The 18,388-nt window shown below is 36.3% G+C and overlaps 1 protein-coding gene and 1 long non-coding RNA gene across 4 annotated transcripts in view; one reads left to right on the top strand and one right to left on the bottom strand.

Moving 5' to 3' along the window:
• Positions 1 to 18,388, top strand: part of Vn (membrane-bound neuregulin protein vein) — a 337,235-nt gene that overhangs the window by 117,935 nt on the left and 200,912 nt on the right. The window lies entirely within an intron of this gene.
• LOC140675199 (uncharacterized) lies at positions 14,992 to 17,691 on the bottom strand. The gene is made up of 4 exons (XR_012048344.1): positions 17,479 to 17,691; positions 16,547 to 16,652; positions 15,368 to 15,407; positions 14,992 to 15,180 (listed from the first exon to the last, which is right to left on the bottom strand). It is a non-coding gene; the product is annotated as an uncharacterized lncRNA (long non-coding RNA).

Genomic DNA, 18,388 nt, shown 5'->3' with positions numbered 1-18,388 from the left:
TCGAGTGTGTGACACGAAAGCCATCGTTATGCGATCGTTCTGAGTGGATTTTACTACTACTACTACTACTACTACTACTACTATCGAAAGTCGTTGAATGCATTTTAGTGACTGTTCGCGATCTTATTCACATTTGATGCTCGTGTTCGATGATGAGTACGAGCAGAATCGCCATAATTCGGCGTTAAAATGATATATCTATATGAAATATTAATGACATATAAAGAAAGTGGTACGAATTATCGTGAAGGAAAAATTTCACACATTGTACAATATGTTATAGAGATAAGCAAGAATTCAAATGAAAAATTAATCGCGTCGAAAGCAAAGAAGGGTGGTAAAATTTATGAAAATAAAAAATGCAAAACATAAGAGAAAAATGCTTCAATGATGCGAACACTAATTATTTAATAAATTAACAGTTGAGGCCTTCTGAAATTTCACGGGTTTCGCGAATATTATTTCATGCTGTAAGATATTTCGTACACTTGGCATAAGATAAAAGGATTTTCTACCGTCGATTATAATCAAATACTCGTTGGACCATCTACGCCGTCGCGACGCCTTCCGTATTCATATCTGCTGGGTTGGATCGACGCCAAATCGAGAGCTCTCAAATGCTCGTCGTAAACAACCACCTAAGATTGATAACATTTTCATGTGCCACTCTTGACTGGCAATCTAGTTTTTTGCCCGTATTCTTTTTTTTTTATGACTTTCTCCCTTTTCTCTGCTTCGACAATTCGGAATGACGTAAAACACGATTGGAAACGTACGCGGTAAAATGCGATGGTATACTGTGTGATATGGATGCGAATAAACTTCTAAAAGAAACTGTTCAAAAAGAAAAAGAAATTTATATATAAGATATTTTAGAAAATTGAATTTTGTTCAAATATTTTTATTACATTTATCGCTCTCAAAAAATATTCATCTGACAATGAACGTCAGTCTTACGCTATTTTTAATTACGATCGTTTTCTTTTACTCTAGACGCATAGAAAAGATTTTTATGTATAAATTTTTTATTGATTTTATTTATAAATAGAAATTATAAATTATAAATAATTTAATTAAAATTTTTTAAAATTATGTTTTCTATTAATTTTCTGCTTACCTTGAAGATTATGTTGTCTTAGAAGATTTAGGTATATCTTATACTCTCTTCTTAACTTTTCTTCGTCTTCTTAACTTCTTACTCTCTTTAGGCTAAGGATGAAGTTTAAGGTAAGAGTTTAATTTAGGATAATTCTTAAACTGACTTTTAGTCTAAACTTTATTCTAGCTTGGAAAGCAAATTTGATGTTCTTAATTCAACTGTTAGATCTCTTACCAAACACTCTTATTGTGTATAGTTGGTTTTGCGAAAAACAAAATAATAATTAATTTTACTTGATTAATACGTATATTTGCATTTTAGATACTGATCGCGAATTGCAATTGCAAAGAAAACATTGGATTTCTTTGTTCTTTTACGTACAGATGTTATCGTGAACGACATAGTATCTCTTTTCTCCGAGAAATATCAGAGATATCCGTTGCTGGCGAAATTACATTTCATCGTGAAATAACGTGCCGTGATGACCATTGCATTAAGCGCCTTATAGACGTATGATTGAACTTGATTGTTATCGTTTTATTTCACGATAGACACTCGACTTTCCTGTTCTAATATTTTACTGCTTCTGCAACACATATCACGAATAATATCCAAATTAATCTTTCTAATGTCATCTCTGATAACATATTATTTGAAAATAAAATACATAAATGACGAATGTATAAGTCTAAATAACCAAATAAATAAATAAATAAATAGATAAATATATAAATGTGTGCAAATAAATAAATATAAATTATGATAATTATAAAGTACCTAAATTCCACCGAAATCGACAAGTTCGATAAATAACGTAACGTGCTTTTACACTCGGGATTTCGGAATTTCGTATCGAGAGACGCGGCATAAAAAGGAATGAAATGCGACCAGTACGTCATCGGATTTTTCTTTTTTTTTTGCTTTTCGCTCGCGGATAACAATCTCGCGGCTTTTGCGAAATTGCGGTCGTCCTCGGCCGCATATGAACTCCGGTTGCCGACATCTTATTTCCGCGCCGACTGAAAAATGACTGGTGACTTCCGCGCGTTTTCCACCATCTCACCTCCCTCGTGACGCGACGCGGTCGTCGTTTTTACGCGACAAGGAAAGGAAAAAGAGAGACTCGGTCGACGTGACGGAATCCGTGACGCTGCATCAGCCGCGGCGCGACGAGCGCGTTCATGGAAAATGCCGGCGGGACCTATTCTCGCGGATATCGTTCTTGCGGGATAAGCGAGGTTTTTTTCGACCGACGAAGAACGAATGCTGGGATTACCATCGCAGACATCGCGTATCCTCTCGTCAGTCGAGAGTGGATCCGTTTTCGCTCCCCCAGCATTCGCGTTGATCTGACAAAACGACGTGCAATCCTGAAATTACATTCTCCAGATTGATACTTTGAATTATTAAGATATCCCTTTAAAGTAGCGGTTTTACATTTTATTCCCTTATTTTTTTATATACGTATATGTGCATATTGTGTTGGTATTGACATACCATAAATATCGAAATTCTTGTGAAAGAATGTTGAGCGACTTTGTGCGACGAATTTGAGCAGTTTGCAGTTTATTGTATCCTTTAGTCATATAATAAATCTTATTAAATCTTCTACATTACTTTAAATCATATATTTCAATTGAAGGTATTTTTGAAATTAGTCAGTTTCTTTACAATATATGTGTTAAAAGTTTATAGATTAAAAACGTATAAATCTCTAGGGTCAGACATATTTCAAATGTTTATATAATTTATAATTTAAATTTTATTTACATAATTTTTTTTTTGTACTTTTGTCACGATAATGAAATTTGTATGATTATATAAAGATTTAGATCCCGTTTAAAATTTTATTACATAAATAAATTTTAATATCGCGCATTAGCTGGTTAATTGCAAATTTAATATCTCGTGGATTTTCTTCCGTTATATTTATCCTTCAATAATATGATTGCGATTTAATTGAAATACCCTGCATTATTAGTTCATCGGCCGTTCGCAATTCATCTGCTTTCACCATCTTTTTCGCCGGCAGACACAAAAGAAAATTCACCGCGTATTTTCCGCAATCGATCACGTGCAGCAACGCGATAAAAGACGTGACTTTACGCGCGCGCGCCCATGATCTCATTAACCTTTCTACTTCATTAAGCTCTTATAATTATCTATCTCGCGCTTGGATTAAAAACGCAATCCGGAACCAGCTTCGTGTATTCGAGATCGTAACTTTTTGTTTCGTCGTTTCCACAGAATAACTTTTCGTGCAACGTCCGTCCATTCGATGAGAAACTCGTCTAATTCGGCGTTAAACGAACTCATCCGCAATGCGAGTACCTCATGTACGTTCTCGCCTCGCTAAACTTTAATACTCCTCGTCTCGATAACCGGCAAGGCACTCGCGCACTCGAGAGCTTCCGACTTAAGTACCACTAAATCGATTACGGGCTTATGGTTGTAGCGTTCCACTTCTCTACGTGTCATCGGCATCCGGTATTGCCGACGCCGGCGATGTCGTCTCATCGTTTCGTCGTCGTCTCCTCGTTTCAATTCGCATTTCATTACGCGGCCGGAATAACGGGCCTCGGTATTCTAACTAGATTAAAACTTGAAATTGCCCGGCTGAAGAATAACTTTCCGTTCCAATACGTGTGCCTGCGCGATTGAGATTTAGAGGGAATTTTGATCAGTCGGTCCTGCTGTCGATCTGTTTATTTATTTTCATAGAAAATATCTGTTTTTCCGCATTTGACAATTATTCTACAATTATGCTTGATTGCTCTTCAGACGTGACGCCAATTATCGTGACTTTAATCGTTGCAACTTCTCGCTTTTTCTTTTTTTCCTGTGTACATACGCTATTTTTCACATGAATTCTTTCTTCTTTAATGTAAAAAAAAAAAAAAAAACACTTTTTTTTCTTTTTGTAAATTTTTTTAGTAGTTTGTAAGTCTCTACAAATTTTTTTAGATAATAAGGCATGCGCAAAATGTGAAATAATAATAATATGAAATGTGAAAAATGCAGTTTTATACTTCAGTTTATGCGGTTTTATTTCTCACTCATCGCACCGTCTAACATAATTCTCAAAGAACTATCTTTTTCATCTTACATGTGCTTCATAATGTCCTTTTTAAGAGATGCAAAAGATTTTGAGCTTTTAAATCTTCCTTTTTCTAAGGAAATCTTTTCGCATGTCCTTTCTCAGAGTAAAATTCTCAATTTACATGCTTCTCTTTTACTTTTTAATTTGTTTTTTTATGAAAAGTGTATGATAAAAATCCTTTCTATCTGTCTATTTGTTTATTACATACAACTTCTCATGTAGATTGTGTTTAATAGCATTTTGTGAATATATACGAAATAAATTGCAGTTTCGAGACGGTAAAAATAAATTCGCGTTGCAAAATATACTTACGCAATTATTATATTTTTCCTTAGTTTATTTTATTTGTTTGCAATCTCCCTTTAATTTCCGATGGCGAAAAAAGGACGCGTCAAAAATTGAGCCAGAATTCATCTTTTTTTTTTTTCTTTTAAAATCACACTGTACAAAAATACGAGAAAAATCGAATCGTAAATTTTGATAACATTTAGAAATAATCATTGATAATTTATTAACGACTTAATTACTATTTTTTTGTTGGTCGAAATAAGGATAATAATTCCTCAGACTCGCATTTGTCGTCTTTTAAGCTAAAACTTGATATGTTCTTGATGGTTCTATCTATTCTTAATTGCTCTGTCAAAGATAATTCCGAGAATTAATATTGTCTCGACGAGAGACAACGAAATTATTATACGCTCTCAAGTTACTACGCCGCTGTTGCCTTTTCGAGGCATTTGAATGTTAGAAAATGTGCGGGTGGATTGTTACCGACATAATGTCGACATTAAACATACACAAATACGATCTAGTGAGCATTTTTAGACCAGTGAACTCTATTTCGTGTTCCTTTCGAAACACGACTAACAATACGGCCAGCGAGCTGAGCAATTGCTTTCCCCGTTTCTAAAAGAAAGCGATATAAACCCGCAGAAATATTAACATTTCTTATCGGAAAAGCATCGAAGCAGGGAAATTAAATTTTTAGCTAAGATAATAAAGTTAGATTTATTGAAAATTGCTGCGGGTAACTTAATCAAGTGTTTCTTGCATTTCACGATGAATCTGCAACAATAATGCTGCTGTAATCATTCGTTTGAGTACGCACTGTACTATCTATTTTTTGTCTACATATTTTTTTTTTTCTTTTTTTACATATGTCTCTTGCGTTATATATTTTCTATATAAAAGACCACGCTACCCATCTTTCTTCTAAGCGTTTTTCCGTCATGCATAAAAATCAAGGTACACGAGACTCACGCATAGATCAGTCTCGGTGACATTTAAGTCACTACGGACGACGATCCTGTGTCCTGCACACAGAATCGTTGCTCGACAGTACTGCCGTGTGCGTGCACACGCACGCGTGTGTGCGCGCGCCCAGGCAATCACCTTAATGATAATTTACGATCCGTGTAGAGGAGAGAGAGAGGGGGAGGGGGCATAAACGTGTCCCGGGCCGGAATTGATTTGTTTACTCCCGAAGGAGAGATCCTCACGCGATTCCCCACATCGGCGCCGCACACGGGTGGCCACGGGCGACCGCGGGGAACCTGTCCTCTCCCCCTTGCCCCTTCCCACCCCCTCCTTCCTTCTTCTCGTCTCTTGTTATTGCTCCCCGTTGTTTATTTCAGCCCTCTAAAAGCTACGATTTTTAACGTCTTTGTTTGCGGCCGCGGCGTTTACGACGCCGGGCGCCTCTCGCTTAAATTCGGGAATTTATGAACTACATCGTCGGCGCGGAACGCCCTGTCGGCCTGTCAAATCACTTCCGACGACGAGCTGTACGCGATTGTACACGTGTGTACGTACGTATGTATACGTACGTGTGTGTGTGTGTGTGTGTGTGTGTGTGTTTGCGTGCGTTTGTTCGGATGTTCGGATTTAGATAGATGGATAGGTTGATCGGTCGGTTCATCGATTGACCGATTGACTGACGGATAAGATTTATCGTGCTTGCGGTCGTAGCGGCCTGGCAGCCAAGTCCGCAGAATCATTTCACGGTTATGTATTCGAAGTAGGCCAGAGGGTTTTATCCCTAACCCGCGGAACCGATACATAATCCATCGTGTGACGAGGAGGAAAAGGCAGACAACGAGTTGAATTAATTATTCACAACTTTTTAGCCGAATAATAATAAAAAACGGAGTTTTACAATTTGATAAAAATCCGAGTTAAACTTTTTATAAAAAATAGTAGAATATAATATTTTTATGAAATATTAATATTATGTTACAATGGAATATTCAAAATTGGGAGAAACTGTAGAGCTTCATTATCCGTTAGCTACTCTATTTATTTTTGAAAAAAAAAAAAAAAAAACTTTAAATGTTTATGTATTTATTAAACTGAACGATGCTCTCATATTAAAACGAACGACATATTTTTTTCTGATATTCATAACTGTGAGAATTAATCAAAAATACGCTCGAATAAACATATATATTTAGATCTGTGAGCAAGTAAGGTATTTGCGGCACGTATTTACTCGTTTCGTAATCATCGTCGATTTGGGCTCATATCGCATTCTTCGACTAAGCATTTGAAACGAAATCGAGCGTATAGGACACATGAAACACCGATATAAAAAGGCTCCCGTATCCCCGCGTAGTACGAAAATCATCGCGCGACGCTTTTGCCGTGCAATTTCCCGCCGATAAGTACAAAATATGCTACGCACGAAATAAAGGTTGGCGAATGCTTCGCTAAAACCGAATTTCGATGAATTTCCGGTAGTCGCGATGATTTTCCGGCACGCGAGCAAGTGCTCGCGCGCACGAACCGTTAATGGACCGTGTTTAATTCGTGGATATAAAGTAACTCGCGACGCTTAAAGCTTTTGCGTATTACATTCGTATTTGTTATTCGAATTATGCTTATCTGTTACGTGCGCGTGCACCAATTGCAGAGCAACTTGTTACGCGATACCGCCGTATAATCAAGATGACGCCGACGCATGAAAAATGTTATTTAATTTTAACGCAAAGCGTAAGGCAATTTTTGCAATTTTATGGTTCGAATATTTTATTTCTTTCGCGTCTGAATTATTTACCGTTATTTACCTTCACGTTATCACGTTAAAAAACAGTATTATTTTTTATTAATTAAATATTTATTTTATTATTATTTTATTATTATTTCTAATATTTTATTAATCATTAATTGTAATAATTATTTTATAATATTAATATATAATAATATTAATAATATATGACTACATAGTATTATTTATAATATAATAATATTTATTAATTATTTTTAAATATTCTAAATATATTAATTAAGTAATTAAGCATTGTATCGTTTCTTGACTTGGTTTCGAAAATATTCTTATCAACCAATCTCGCGCTGGCTCGGGGCCCACGATATATACAGATGTCGCCGGAGGTGACTTAAGATGTTCGGTGGAAGCTTGCAAGCTCGCTTACGGCGACTACGATGCATTCTGCGACGGCTATGCGGGGACACCAATTGGCATTCATTGGCGTCAATTTATCTCAGCAGACGCGGGGCGTGGCTGAAACTTAAGCGTGCCGCTGCTCCTGCGTCCGGTTAATTGTACGCCGGTACTAATTAAGCGACGACGAGCCCGCCGCGAATACCCCACAGCTCGTTTCTTTTTTTCTTCTCTCTTTATATATATATATATATATATATATATATATATAAAACCATGTTTTCAAGTTTATTCCCACCTACTGTGGGGTTTCCTTCGCAATTGCATCAAGTATCGACGGTCGTTGCGAGGAATATTAATTGCGTCAAGTTAACTTTGTGTTTTTCGCAATAATATTAATTAAAGTATAAGCGAGAATCATCGAGCGAGCTCTTCGATTATTCTCGTCGTATATTTCGCGAACCACTCTCTTGAAATAAATTATTTAAATGCATCCTCGGGGCGTCGAGACCGACCTAACATTGCTCACGTCATTATCCGTGGCGAAATTATTTTCCTGTCTGCATCGCTACGGAAGGAACGCTGATAACTTTTAGGTAGTTGCTAATCACGTATAAACGTCAAACTTCTCGGTATATCACGAACGGACGTCTTTCGTGCGCGATGATTGAAAATTAACCTCGCGGTTGAGGGGGGCCAAAATTTAACTTGCGGTTGAGGCGTTGATGGCAGACATTGATTCGCCAAACGTATCGCGCGTCGGGATCAGGTGATTTTATTTTCCCGATGTTCGACTATTAATAACAGATATGAGCGATCGTGGGAAATAAATCACTTTCGCGAAAGGCTCATCCGATCGATTTTTAAAGGTCGAGAGAAATTTCAACGCATTGAGATCGATGGATGCATCTCTTTTTTTTTTTTTTTTTTTTTTTACATTATTGGATTATCTTTACTCAAAACTTGTAAAAAAAATTCTCTCTCGGAGTAATGATTTTTATTTAATTTAATTTAATTTAATTAAAAAATAGAGGTTTTTCAATATAAAAATATCTATTCTCTCTTAATTTTATAAGATAGTGATACGTTCAAAAATTTGTTAATCAGTTAACATACATATGTATACGTGTCTTACTTTATTCTACACAACAAATTATTTCTAAAAGTCTAACGAAACTTGTACATGTCTCGCGAAATTGAATGGTGATAAAATAAAATTTAATTAAAGTCGGTAGAGTTTAACGTGGATGTTTCACGATGAAATTCATGCGGCGTATAATTTAAAACGTACTCTTCCATACTTCCATTTAATGTTCCGTTCTACGTTATAATTCAGCCATGGAATTTGAATATGGCGAGTTGAACTTGGGTAGATACCGGTGAAGTTCGCCCACGCTGTGCGCTTCATACCGCGACGCAATAAATCGAGACTGTGAACCGCAACGACAAAAGGTCAAGTTATTAGCACTAGATTACACACATGCACTCTATTATTATTCGTGTCTTGTGGAGCGTGAAGAGAAGATCGAATTCCATTACGTACATCCATTGATACTTATCACGATTAAAAAGTCAGCGGAAGAAAATGGTAGAGAGAGCTGCTAAATTATTCAAACGAGAAATCCAGATATAATCGAGTTCCTTAAAGACCATTATTACATTAAATCTGCTATATAATCTCTCTATTCATTTTTTTCATTAAATATAATGTCCCACGGTGTCTTACCTAAATTTTAATGCCAGAGTCATTCAAAAATTTGGAGTTTATATTTCCTCGGGGAAATTTCTGAGTCGCGTGATAGTTCGTTTAATAATATTACGAGATTTAACGTTAAATTTTAGTTACACTAATTATCTTTAATATTTAAAATTTCATAAAAGTACAGTGCGCCTAAAGTTAAAAGTAATATTTTGTTACATTTTTAATTGTCCCATTTTAAAAAATATATAATAATTTATTCAATACATATAACAAAAATATTAAAAAAACAGTTTTTGTATTCAAACATTAAAAATTAAAAATTTAATAATTACTTATTAAAAATTTAATTTGAGAATTAATTGCAATAATATGATATTGGATATCGCAAATTAAATTTTCCACAGTTGAGAAAAATTTTATTCCGTATATATGAAAGGCATATACATATATAAAAGGAAATACGTGCGGGAAAATCTGAATACTTGATACGTATATCTCTTTGCAACAAACGACTGTCGTTTCAATTTCTGAATAGAAATCATCGCCCAAGCAAGGAAAGATTGCAAATGCGCGGGAGAGAATGATTGTCGATCATCTCAACCTCTATTCTTTCTCATTGTCAGATAATTATTTTAATTAAGATTTACCTCGCGATGTGATCGTTTGTTTGTTTGTTTGCGTTTGTCCTGGAATATCCTTCGAATTGGCCAATTCGTTTGGTCTATCTCTTAAACTAATTATGAGTTGAAGCTGTATCAATCCTCGTTCTCTGCTTTCTTTCATCTCCGCTTTCTGTCTCTCGTTCGTGTTATTTCAACCTACCTGTCATCCGTTGAGACACTTCCGCGAGATTATCCCACGGGAAGTAGCGGGCGCGTACATGTCGCTCGCACATATTGCGAAATCGATTTCGCCTCGAGGAGCATTTCCTTTTCGGCAGGATTCTGCCAATATCCGATTGTTTTGCGAAGCGTACGACGCATATAAGCAAAAACGAGGAAGTGCCTTTTAGCGGAAGAATATTTGATTCCGGTGACTACATATACCATACATATAGTTTACGATAGCTCTACGGATGGATAACTCTGAATTGGAGTTTTCCGCTTCGTGAAAGAGAGAGAGAGAGAGAGAGAGAGAGAGAGGAATCGTCATCGTCGTTGAGATTATTGCTCACGTTCTCCAACCCGGTGGATCGCCAGCGACGTCAGACAATTTAACCATTAAAATATTTTAATTGCGGAATGTCAAACGTGAACGTGCAATTAATCGAAATGCGGTTAAACGCGGTTCTGGTCTTTAATTAATTCTTTGCACAACAACTTCTTTCTTCCGCTCTCTCACGTGCTGTGCGTAATATTCGCGAATTCACGGTTATCGATGAAATATATCACTCGATGACCGTGATTCTCATTCGAATGAAATATCTTCCTCGATGAATCCAAAAGTAAGTTTTTAAGACTTTTATTTTTCTTCCTTTATTCTGAAAAATGGCATCTACTATTCTACTATCACAACGTTTTTTAATTATCCCGTAATTACAAATTATCTCGCCGTATCAAACTTTATGTATAGAGCATTGCGTCGATCGTGTCCCCTTTATTAATTAAATGAAGCCTTGTAGTTCAAGAGAAGTGACTCTTCTTTTGCGAGAAAACCTTTGGCTTCTCGAATATTTTTACCAGACAATATTAGAACACGTGCCAAATAATTGCTTTATGTACGCCTATTACGCGAGTTTCACATTCTAAAATGTCGAGAAATTAGTCAATTATAGCCGTGAATTTTAATCGATGTTATCGTTTCCAAAATAAAGAAGCCAAAACACATACGCTATTCTGACAATGAGAGAGAGATTCATCTTATCAGTGTATAATTAATGTGCGTTATATTAAATCATCATTGATTTTTATTGTTTATTAAAAATTCAAGAACTGCATATATTATACAAGATCAGCGCTCCAGATAAATGTGAGATGTAGATTAAATTTACTTTCGCTTGTTAAATAAAACTAAAGCGATGAATCTGCGAAGTACGCGAGCCAATAACCGGAATATTATTAAGTAATTCAATTAATTTGTTGACAAAATATTATATATACTTTTTAAATATATATTAGTATGCGAGATAATTATTATATTATAATTATATTGCAATTTGTACGATTATATAGATATAAGCGTAAATTTCATTTATTAGTGATTAAATATTTATTGATGTACTTACATTACGTTAATTATACCGTTTTAACTTTGAAAAAGAAGGCTAGACCCAATATTACGATATTGCGTTTCTCCACACTGGATAGAAGACGGTAATCGCGATCGAATCATCGTCGTCCACGATGATTAGACGTTGTCCACGAAAATTAGACAGTTTCGCATAATCGCGATAGACATGCGCCGACGTGACGGTCAGCCGAGAACGTGTTTTCGCGTGCAACTAATAAAACCTGATAAAGTCTCTTATCCGGCAATGATGTTATATTTGTGTAGAGCGCATAAAAACGAACGAGCGCGCGAGCGAGCTCTTATATGCACGCCGTACTCTCTCCGCTTGTTCTTTCGTTCTCGATTTTTTTTTTTTTTCTTTTTTCTTTTTTCTTTTTCCTTTTTTTGTCCCGTACTTTTTTTGGCCCATCAGACATGCGAAGCGTTCAACATTGCACGACCCGTTATATCGATCCGCTGTTCTTTCGATTGATTGGCGGTTTTTCTCGGGGTGCTTTTGACAATTAACCTTCCAATCCCTCCTTGCATGCCCGAGGACCGAAGCGTGGTCCACGTGCAGATGTAACTGACAGTGTGCTTCAGCCAAAAAGGCAAATACTGAACAAATTTCTGGCCCGGAGTAGTACTCCCGTATGTATGCGCCATCATTGTCCGTCTCTCACTCAGCATTTTCACTATTGACAGCGGCAATATAAGAGACTTTCTCCACCCCCGTCATCTCTCTGTATTCTTCCGTTCTCTGCCGCGTACACGCCGTTTCGTTACTTCGTTTACCGGTACGACCTCGTCCCGTATATCAATCAAGCCTTCCAATTTGTCCACGTAAAGATCGATTCGTCAATCCAGAACGTAAAACCGCACGATATCTATAGGCGGAAGGGTCGGACGACTACCTATCTGCTCTCTTCCCCCCTCTCTCTCTCTCTCTCTCTCTCTCTCTCTCTCTCTCTCTCTCTCTCTCTCTCTCTCTCTCTTCAGATATATATTAGCGAATATATAAAAGTAGTACGTTATAAGAAAACTAGATCGATGACTCTAATTTTACACACAATTCCATCTTTTATAATAAGTTTGTGTGTATGCGTATACATACATATATATATATATATATATATATATATATATTTTTTTTTTACTTCTCCCGAAGAACTTTATACGTAATCCTTTAGAGAATACAGACAGAAGATACTGTTATTTTAGAAAGGCAATATTTTTGCTATTCAGTCGTTTTATTAATCCATTATATATAGACCATACATTAGTATTACATATTTATACAAAGCAGGTGTGTAGTAATCTAATAATGTAATTTATCATGTGACATTACGATATGACGTATGATCCAATTATGTGCAAATAGATTTTGCCCAAGCTTAGTTAAATGTGCCATTCAATTCATATCGAAATCTGGTGTACGGATAAATTTAACTTACTATAATACTCGTTTGACAATGATGTTGGTTGGTCTAGATACATTATGCGCGGCACATTACGTTTTGAATAACGAACTCGTTTTTTCCACATGGTATTTCATTGAATTTGCAATCTCATTTTGTATATCGTATCAGCGGATAACCAAGCATCCAGCATTCTTTAATTAAAGCAGAGTCATCGTTCGTTCGTGCCATTCTAGTTCACAAAAGCATATTGTTGTAATTGTGGTAAATGTGTTATATTGTTACCATTGAATAGATTACGTATTATTATTGTGACGAAAGTATATTATTGTTGCAATAAACGAAAATGTATTTGTTCTCAAATATTGTTCGTGTTATGGCAAATTCATCAAAGTCTGATGAAGTCATAATCGCAAACAATGTAGCAACAATCAAACATCCTTTATACAAGCGTATCTTTGTAAAAAATTAAACAGAAATCGCGCTGACGCGCAATTTCTCTCTCCCGTGTCTTTGTTAAATAAAAATCTGCGTTTGTCTTTTGGCTTCGCAAGAAGCCACGCGATCGAACAAAATGAGAAAAATACGACGGTTGCCAACCTTTTTTACGTCTCGCAAATTTATATCTTGTAAGCGGTATCTCTCCATTGGCGTGTCATTCTATGCGCGCGCGTTCTCATAAACGCATGCAAATTTCACGAAGAGCAGTGTAGCAGGAACCAAGCGAATTTACTACAAACTTGCAAGACTCCGCCTGCCATTAAACGCGTTATTGCCCCTCGGCGGACAATCGCGCCCGAATTTCCAGGGATGTTAAATTGTCCGGACGTTAACCCTTCCGTACAGAGCTCGATAGAATCGCACGACGTATTGCATCGTCAGTTGAAATGCGACGTTCAAACTACAAGTGTCCCAGAATGGTCGAAAAATAGATACGTCGAAATATATTTCTTGCCAAGTTTGAAAGCAGATTTTTCTTAGCGTCAATTTCGAAGAAGACAATTTCTCGCCATGTATCGAATTTCATTTTATTTCCTTTTATTTTTTATGTAACTATATTTTAAAAAGAAATATAAATTTATAATTCTCTGCATTATACAATATAATGAAATACGTTCTGTATTATTTCCCTGTACGCACTGACGTGTTTAAATTAATGGTGTTATATAAATATCAATTTCCATATTTTTCGTTAATATATTTATATATATATATATATATATATATATATATATATTTTGTTAATAATTCTTCTGTTATAAAATTTGATTAGCAAAACCGCATGTATGACTGCACGAGTCTGTTATTTCAAGATACTTTTTATTTCTCGAGCCGGATAATTTAATTGTCCGCCATCGGGAACGATATTTATTCCTATATTCTACGAAAAACGAAATGTATCGGATGGCAAGTTTCGTTTGGTTCGCCGAACGTTCAGTTTCGGTCGGTAGCGTACTGGAAAAGCGCCCGGGCCGATTTATCGCCGCCGGCGAAGCCAACAGAAACAATGAAATTTTTCAACTAAGCTCGCCGGTCTGGTTTGAGGGAAAGCGAGAAAGAGAAAGAGAAAGATAGATAGAGAGAGAGAGAGAGAAGGGGGTGGAGGAGAGATAGAATTCGCGCAGGCCAGTGGACCAGGGAGTTCGGCACGGATGCCTCGGAAATTTCGCCGGGCGCTTCCGAGGGTCCGGCAGAAAGATGATAAATGTGCGGGCGCGGTCGTAACAAGCCCTCTTGAGGCGAACCCCACTTTTTAATTGCTTCGTGCTCTCCCCCTGCGTTACCGCACGCCTTGCCGGCGTGAACCAAACGGGCAGCCAAACGAAACGGAACGGAACGGGACGGGACGGGACGGGACGGGGACGGGAGACGGAAAGTGGGCGAGATTTATCGTGTCATTGTTTATCCGCTCTCGCGAACGCTGCTGCTGAACGGATTGCAAGTGACGTCGGGGTATACTACGTACGAACTCATCGTGAACACACGACATTCCGGAAGAGCTTTTGAGCTCTCCTTCCCCCCCCCCTCTTCTCCCCCTGCTACCTCTGCTCTCGCTCTCTCTCTCTTTCTCTTTCTCTCACGTGACACTGCGAAAGTTCCTCTCGCGTCCTGGATCTAAGAGTGCTTCAGCGATGTCGTTACTTGCCGGAATTTTGCGCAAACGCGATCACAACTTTTAGCGGCTTTAGAGAAATATGATCGATGAATGAGAAGGTTTGGCTTTGGAACTATTCATAAATCTTGATCTTCTTGGAACTATAAGAGCAATTTATTATCATTGATCCTGAGGAAATATTAAAGAAAATTTCTAAAGTATTATTGTGTAAGATTGGACGATTAATAAAAATATTTTATTAATCGTCCGATATAATTATTATATCAATATATACAAAAATGATATATTAATGTAAAACAGTATATATTATTATGATAAAAATCTTACTTATACACCTGAAAATCCTGATATGACATCTGTTTTGAATCTGAAATTTATGCACCCTGAGATATATAATTATGAGGATAATTAAAGCGAGAGAGGTTGCTTATAGCAGACGATACGCGACAAAGATCAATGGTAGCATGAGCAATTGTCGAGGTAAGACTCATTCAATAAAGTAAACTCGATGATCCATTAAGACATAGTGCCTGTATTTCGAATGGAACGTACATCAAAGAAACATCGCGAAACGTTCACGTGAAAGTCAACAAAACCTTTTTCAATTGCACGATATAATTCGCAATTAACAGATCGCGGCGACGAGAAATCAGTCTATCACGTGTGTGTCTATTAAATTGTTAATCGGATGTGTAAGTACCTGTCTCATTGTAAGTGAAACTTGCGATAGCGATTAGGCATATTGATCGGCTCAAGTACTTCCATTGGTAATTCGATAATTGCAACTTTGATGCAATATCCGAGAGAAAATGGCACGAATAGTTGAACGCAATGTGACAATGCGGGGGATTGAAGCACATTCGAAAGGAGATACTATCTGTGTGATACTCCGAGTTTACTCGAGTTAACTCTGTTAACTATCTCTGATTAGCAATTATGTAGAGAATTTCTACAAGCTTATATGGAGAAAGAAGTTTAGTTACGTTTTTTTACGCGCTAATTTAAAGACAACTATTTTTTGGATTTTACACCAATAATTATGTCGTATTTAAGTGAGATAAAATTTTTGTTTTCATCTGAATTATACTGTTTGATACATAATAATATGATATCAAATTTATTCGTACTCTAATTTAATCTGTAATATATATTCAATGAAGTAAAATACCTTACTTGATGGATATTAAACATATATATTAGATGATATTTTTAAAAAAGAATTTCAGTAAAGGACTTTAAGTTTAAGAGAAAATCTAATGTGATTACTCTAATCAAAGTCTAATCTGACTAATGTAATGTAACGTAACGTAACATATTCCATGATTGGTTTTGGTGAAAAATTGGAATTTTTACAGACACGATATAATCGTTACACAATTATTTGTCAATACATTATCTACTGCTACTTATTTTTGCACTTATTAAAAATCAGCAATTTACATCAATTTTATTGAATTTGATGTTATATACAGGTTATTTTGCAAATGGCAGATTAATCAGACTTACGCTTTGATGTCTCTATGTGGTACGGTTTATTCACTCCTTAGATCGAAAATACAGGTTAACCGTAATTAGCGATCAACAGTCTCTCTCCCTTTAGATTATGGAATATCTAGAACGGAATATAGAAAGAAGATTCAGTTAAGCGTAATTACAGCTCAGTATTATACTTCAAATTAAATACGTCAAACTTAAATTAAAATTATTTATGATATAACTGTTCGAATTTATATTTCGATATGTTTTTATTATTTGTAAATATGTATTACTACTATTACATACATGTACACCCAGGATTAATATATAAACCACAGTCATATATATATATATATATATATACGATTTCGCGACATACAAGAAATTTTACAAAATATATATTTCGAGAAAAAAGCGTAAATTGTATAATTGTACAACTGTAATTCCACATACGTATGTATGCAATTACAGTTGTAATAATTATTCAATTTTTCTGTTTCTTTTCTCGAAGTAAATATATAATTTGTAAATTCCTTTAATGTCAAAACCACGGGGAGGAAATAGCAATTATGTAGAGAGTTTCTACAAGCTTATATGGAGAAAGAAGTTTAGTTACGCTTTGCGCTAATTTAAAAGAACTATTCTTGGAATCTTACACCAATAATTATTATGTATTTAAATTGTATGATTAAATCTTGAATTATTTATTTAAATAATTATGTCATATTCAAGTGAGATAAAATCTTTTGTTTTTATCTGAATTCTACTGTTTGATACATAATAATATGATGTCAAATTTATTCGCACTCTAATTTAATCTGTAATTTTATATATATTCAATGAAGTAAAATACCTTTTACTCGATGGTTAACCTTGTTGCTTATATTCAGAGAAGTTTGCTTTTCTGAATAAGAGCAACAAGACATTATGCAGCGTCGACAGGATTCAGCGAATATACTCACTGCCACGTGGATGATCTCAATATCAGCGGACAGGCGTTCCCAATTAGCGGATCGGGTTGCCGGTAAACGTTCCGGCGCGGTGTTGGTTGGCACGCAATTAGAGATACCAGTACACCAGTCGGTAGTCCCGACTTGGATAGATGCTGCAGGGAGGGCCCGATACATTGTTGTCGGGCCAGACTAACTACACGCGTGTCACGTTGCACACGTGGAAAGGGCCTCTCTCTCTCTCTCTCTCTCGTTGACGTGGAATCGCGTCCAAGGTTCTCGAACGATAATTCCGCCTGCCACCACCCTCCCCTCGTCGAGGGTGGTAATCCGACCGTTTCTCTCGCAGTAGTTCAGACGCACAAGAGCCTTCATGGACGACGGCGACTGTTCCGCGGAACCGCCCACGACAAGCCGCGTTATCGAGCTGCCGCCACAGCCGCGTTTCGCGTCCTGAAAGCCCGCCAGAGAGGCCTCGTCGTGTTGTCGTCGTAACAAGCGCCTCCATTAACGGTACGTTAGACGTGACACGTCGGCCGAATTTCCCAGACAAGCCGCTCTCGCAACCTCACGGTGCGTTTGCGTCGCGTCTTACACGACACCCGCTCAGCTGTTGACGTCGTTGCGGCTGCTTTGTGTTTGAAGACAAAATTAGTAAATAATTTACAGTCTAAAATTTAGTCTATTTTCTCTTAATAATTCCATAACTAAAGTAAGTCTATAATTTTCAAAATTTACTTTACGTGTCACTTTATTATAATTAAACTAACTCTAGTACTTGCAAGTTTTACTTTCTTTTCATAAAAGCAATAATTTTTTTGTTTTGTCATTTAAAAAAAAAAAGAGAAAGGTATAATGTAAAAATTAAAAAAAAATATATATTACATTTATATAATAATGACAGAAGTAAGATAAAATTAAA

This window comes from Anoplolepis gracilipes, chromosome 17, assembly GCF_047496725.1.
Source record: "Anoplolepis gracilipes chromosome 17, ASM4749672v1, whole genome shotgun sequence".
Classification (NCBI taxonomy): domain Eukaryota; kingdom Metazoa; phylum Arthropoda; class Insecta; order Hymenoptera; family Formicidae; genus Anoplolepis; species Anoplolepis gracilipes.
The sequence above is the reverse complement of the archived record's forward strand: the minus strand, read 5'-3'. Positions and strand labels throughout refer to the sequence as shown.